Here is a 6,111-nt window from a genome sequence, read left to right on the forward strand (position 1 = left end):
CCTTTAGAACTGAGGCATTCATGGCCCCAGCGGCTAGGAGTGTAGCCTGCTGAAAGTCCGAGCTGAATCACTCCTCAGGGATTGCTATGGATTAAAGGGGGCTGCCTTGCTCAGCGGTACACTACTTCTTCCAGGTAAGATTATATGCAACGACTGGTCAGTGTGGGGGTACAAAGGCCTAGCCTCCTCTGTTCAACTCCTAGCATTTCCAAACGGGCATCCCAGCTTTAGAGATCTCTGGAGGATCAGCCGAGTCCTCTATTGCAACTGCGTGCCTCTTCAAATACTCCCTCTGCTCAGTCCAGCTTCCCTCCCTCCCTGACAAGAGCTGTTAATGAGATCTGTTTCTGGGGGAACTTAAAGTATATTTGGTGCTAGAAGTGGTCCTAAGAAGCAGATGATGAAATGGGAGTTTGGAGCCCGGTTGCCTTCCAGCTGGTTGGAAATGAGGACTACATCACGGGTGGTAAGTGAAGTACCGGTAACCTCTGTGACGTCACAGCGGTCTAACTGTCAAAACTTTCACCAGTGAAGAACGGACACAGGACCCCAACGGAAGGAAAATTACTGGCAGGCAGGTGCAGTATCTCAGGAGTTTGAGACGTCCAGAGGAAGTAATAATCACAAAGATTGTGCAATGAGATGGTTGTTATAAGAGGCTGTTAAATGGACTGCAGAATGACAATGACAAGGCTCGGAGTGATTAAGCCAGTTTGACATAAAGTCCAAAGCCAGAGGGTCTCACCTAGAGGCAGAAGGCAGGGAAGTGTAAGGATTGGGCATGTAAGCATTAGTCCTCTTTCTAGTGCAAAGTCCATTTTGTTTTCTACCACATATGGAGCCAACCCACCCATAAACTAAGCTCAGTCTTTCCCACCTCTTACACGTTCTGGAAAAATAACCGTAATTGGAATAAGGCAGAGATGATTCAATGACCTTTTAACATCACACCAGAGTGCTACCCTATCTGAGCACCCCCCTGAATATCAGTATATTTAACTTTTCGCAGCCATACACGAGGTAGCAGAGGCTGTTTGAGCACCGTGGATTTCAGAGGTTAGCATGCGAAGGAGCAGTGAGGAGTAGCGCTTTTTCCTTTTCTGCCTGTTAGAGAAAGTTATAATGTTATGGTCCTGCAGGTTTGTCATCAGCCAGGTTTGTACCTGAACTAACCGCAATTCTGCATTATTCCTTTCCCCACTACTTACAGGATCCAAGGCTCTATAAATGTAAATGCATTTTCTGAAGCACCTCTGCCATCCTGCTGGTTCCCAGAATAAAGGGTTAAGTAAAACTTTGACAGGTGTTCACCAACAAATGTGTGGAATTCACCGTTTGTAACAATTAGGTGTTGGGCTTTCAAGCTGCTCTTTGGAAACGAAGAAACCTTGTCTGAAGAGCCTCCTAGGTGACTTGTCCTTACATCGCCTTGGCCAGAATCAGATCGAGGTCCATTTCCTAAGGGGCATGGAGCTGACTGCCTTGGAGGTCAGCATCTGGGACTGAGTGGTCCATCACCAGAGGGGTCTGCAGGCCCAGGGCCACATCAGCCAACGAGTGGCAGGGCACACACCTGCTGAACAAGACACGGACCCCGCCTACTGGACCAGGGAGGGAGAGGCGCCATATTCATTGAGACCCAATTTCTGTTTTAATAGCATCTGACATTTATTGAAAATAAGGAGAAGACTTTTGTCCAGGTAGTGTAGGAGAGCCGGGCAGAGTGCAGGGGTCACTGTGTTGAACGAAAGGCACACATCAGAGAGACGGCTGCAAATTCAGAAGAGAACTGGATGCTGGGCAAAACGAACAGGTCCACAGGAGAACAGGAGTGACTCGATTTGGCTGCCGGGCAGCCCTGGGACCCGGCAGCCATGTGGCAGGAGCAGAAGGTGTCTCTGGGAGTAGGGAGGGAATGGGTCCCGCCGAAGGTGAACGGCTGGCAGAGCCCCTCCAGGGAGGCGGTGAGCTGTTGGAATCATTGTCCGGGGGCTGTGGCCAGCTCAGTCCGATAGCTCCCGGGTGAGACCAGATCGCTGGAGGCTGCAGTGTGTCGCTGGGATGCGGCGGATGGTGATGGCAGCCGCCGCGCAGGTCTCCGGGCACATCGATGCAGGCCTGGTAGCCTGACAGGGAGCGGCTGGGCCGTGGGGGTCTGTCCAGCGTGCAGCGGGAGCCCAGCTCGCAGCTGGAGCCCAGGACGGAGTCCAAGTGTGCGTGGGAGGGGCCGGGCTGGCCCGAGGGGGGGGGCGGCGGCGGCGGCGGCGGCGGCGGCGGCGGCGGCGGCGCGCTCCAGAGAGAGGCCCCGCTGCAGCAGCGGGACCTGGAGCGCTATTCCTGGAACAAAGGCAAGCACTACGCGGGCGGGGACGGGAGCGCGGGGAGGATCACGGCGACCGGAACGTAAGGGCGGGGAGGCGCGGCGGGAGGACGCCTGCGGCGGTCTGGGCGGTGGCGACTGGCGCGCGGACCCTCCCCCGAGCACCCGCCCCCCAGGCCCGAGGGTCTCCCGGCCTAGAAGTCCTCGTCCTCCACCCATCCAAAGACCCGCTTCATCTCGGCCAGGAAGCCCCGGTAATCATTGAGCAGGGGGCTCTCCTTCCTGATGTAGGGGATCACCCACTGCAGGGCCGGCCCGGTGAGGCGGGTGATGAGGAACGTCACCTTCAGGGCATCGCTGGAGAACAGGGTCTCGTCCACCAGCATGTAGGCGCCCGTCTGCACGATAAACTCCGGGAGCCGGTCGGTGTCTCCGTCAAACGTCTCGGGGAAGGGAATCGGGTTCCTCCACCGACGCGCCTGGGGCCGGAGGGGCAGGGCCAGGAGGGCCTTGATCAGCTGCACTCGGCCGTCCATCGCGCCTGGCTCGCTCGGCTGGGCTGGGCGGGGCTGGGAGCAGGCGGGCGGGGAGGCGTGGCGGGAAGTGCGTGTGTGCGGAGGCGGGTCCAGGCGGGGTGGGCGGGGCCGCGGGCGGGGCCGGGCGCGGGTGCGGGCGCGAGCTCCGCCCACAAGGCCTGGTGGTCGCTGGTGCGCAGGCGCGCAGGGAGCCCACTGCAGGCCTGAGAAGCGGAAGGTGGGGATGGGGGTGGAGGCGTCCGAGGAGGAAGGCGGGGCTACGTCCCGCTCGAGAAGGCGGGGTCAGAATCGGAGGGGCGGGGCCGAGGTTTCCCGGGGCGGGCCGCTGGGTAGGGGCAGGGACCAGGGAGGAGTCCCGGACACCTGGCTCTATGTAGTGAGGGAGGAGTACGCTGCAAGTTTGGGACCTCAGCGTCCCTGTCCTGGGGGTCGAGGAGTCCTGCCTTCCTACCGCTTCTGCTCTTCCGCTCCAGAGTAATTTTCGCTAACCCTGGACTCTGGGTGCCACTTGAGTGGGGTCCTGTGAAAGACTAGAGAGTTCTTGCATGCCTTCCAGCTACGACGTTATACATTTCTATGTCTCACAATAAAGGAAAGGAATGACGAAAGGGATTAACCAATTGGAGGACGGGACTCTAACTATTACAGGTTGTTATATCTGAATTCACTTGTTGGTTGAGTACAAAATTAATGTAAATGCTTCACAGACTTTATATCTGCAGAAAATAAACAGTTAAAATAGATAATGGTGTTAACGACTCGGTTCAGAAAAGCAATGCAAAAGAAATAGTAGTGCCTAGGAATATATTTGAAAAATCCTAAAAGCCACTTCAAGAACATTCGTAAATGCTAAAGAGGGAGACAAAAGAATACTCAAGCAAACAGAAATGCATACCCAGGTCGGAGACAGGATGGCACAACATCTTAAAGACGTCCGTTTCCCCTGTGTGAGGAGATAGAGGGGGTATGGACCCAGGCTCTGTCCCAGGACGTGCACATGCTGCCTCAGGAGTTGGAGAAGCTGATGGAAGAGACTCAGCTGGAGCTAGGTGAGCTGCAGAGCCAGCTGCTGCCCCCTACCAATACCGTGACAGCCAATTTGCTTCCACTTGCGTTGCAACAGTGTCTGGTGTCCCCATGACCTTCCAAGTGCAAAATATCTCTTGTGTATCTGGCTAACCCAGAATTCTTCACAAGTTAAAAGAGAAACACTCAAAATATATGAAACAACAGTTTTCTGACATTAGACATCAAGCAGCCAGGGTAGTGCTCCTTAGAGTGAAACACAACAACAACAAGAACAACATGGGAGGAGACCCACGCGATTGCCTCAGCTTACTATCAGGAGCAAACACTCAACCTCCCTGTTTTCTTTCTTTGTTTGTATGTTTATTTGGTGTGTGTGTGTGTGTCTGTGTGTTTATACTTGCTGATCCAAAATGGAAAGCAGATGTGAGTCCCATGAGTCTCCCAAAGCTTCCTCTTGATTCTTGCCCTGCAGGTCCTACCTTATGGATGGTGACAGCTGAGGGGAGACACCATACACGTGTCTGGGCGGCCAGTGGAGCCAGGCATCCCAGCTCACATCTGAGTTGTGACAAAGATTCATTACTGGATTCCCATCACAAGCTCGAGAAGGCCATCTGTTGCCACCTGTGGCTGTGCCAGTGCTGCAATGGAGTCTGGTTGGTAATAATACTCCAACTGTCACTGACCATCTGCTCATCTAACTCTTCCGTCCCTTACAAACTGCTCAGTGCCCAGAGCAGCGTTTCTGAGAATCTCTGGAGAGAGGGACACACACTGTGATGACAGCATACTGGTTGGGATGAGGATGAGCATAGCTGGCTGGGAGTGGCTCACAGCCTAATGGCGACTCGTTCCTTCACACACAGAGCTTAATGACAGGGATATAAAGTTTCAGCTGTTATGGTAGACCAGGGGCGGTTCCTTGAACTCTGAACACTGAGGAACCCCTCAGGCAGGACGTGAACTGTCGAAGCTTGGGCCCCTCTAGACTGGATGGCAACAATAGATCTGCTGACACCTGCAGCCCAAGATCTTTACGAAATCCCAGGGAGAGAGAGATGTGCCACCCAGCGTGGCACATCTTCAGGCAGGACAGTCTGTCACTGTCTTTCTCTCGTTTCTCATTGGGGGGGGGAGATTTTAAACGACCATAATGATAAGGCAGCTTCATGGATGTTTAAACCGTGCTAAGCTGTACAGAGGGCATACGGTTTTTTAAATTATTCATTGTTTTTCAGTTACAGTTGACATTCGGTATTATTTCATATTAGTTTCAGGTGAAGAGGGCCTGCGATTTTAGTTAATTGGAAATTTTATACAAGTAATGGAAAATGTACGGTAGTGCCCCTTACCCACGGTTTCGCTTTCTGCCATTTCAGTTAGTTACCCGTGGCCAGCTGCGGTCTGAAAATATTAAACGGAAAATTCCAGAGATGAACAATTCATAAGGTTTAAATTCGGTATCTTCCCACTCCATCCCTCCCAGGATGTGAACCATCATTTGTCCACCTTTCCCCTTGTGTGTGTCACCCCTCCCCCATGCCTGCAATTAGGAACTTACTAGCCGTCTCAGTTATCAGATCAACTGTCTCGGTATCACAGCGCTTGTGTTCGAGTCACCCTTATTTTACTTAACAATGGCCACAAAGTGCAAAATGCTGGCAATTGGGATATGTCAAGGAGAAGTCACAACGTGTATGTATGTTGTGGGGACAAAGCCTCAAAAAGCAGTTTCCAGGCTCTCGGCCTCACATAGAAAGGTGCTGGCTCGGGTAGTAAATGGCCATCAACTGTGATCAGATGGCCAGCAGCTGTGGCTAGTTGGCCGTCAGCTGTAACCCGTAAGCCGTTGGCCACTAATATAACTGCCGTGGCTACGCTAGGAGAAAACAATGGGAGCTAGCAAGAAGATGGTGGCTGGCAAGCGTGGACTGCTGTTAGGACGGCGGGTTGCAGATTATGTAGATCCTGCTTCCTGTGTCTCCAGCCCAGCCGCCAGCGAGAATATATTGGTTTGACTCCCCTACCTATGGCTCCGTGGGTGTTCCTTTTTGGCCTCACCGTGTCCTGCGTTCTTATGTGGGGAGCGGGACCAGAGACCCCGCAGGCTGCCCGGCACGACACATGTATAGGAAAAAATAGTATTTATATGGTTCAGTACTATCCTCGGGTTCAGGGGGAAGGAGGTGGCTGCTGTATTGATATGTTTAAGGGACAATGCGACAA

Source organism: Rhinolophus hipposideros (genome assembly GCF_964194185.1).
Source record: "Rhinolophus hipposideros genome assembly, chromosome: X".
In the NCBI taxonomy this organism is placed as follows: Eukaryota; Metazoa; Chordata; class Mammalia; order Chiroptera; family Rhinolophidae; genus Rhinolophus; species Rhinolophus hipposideros.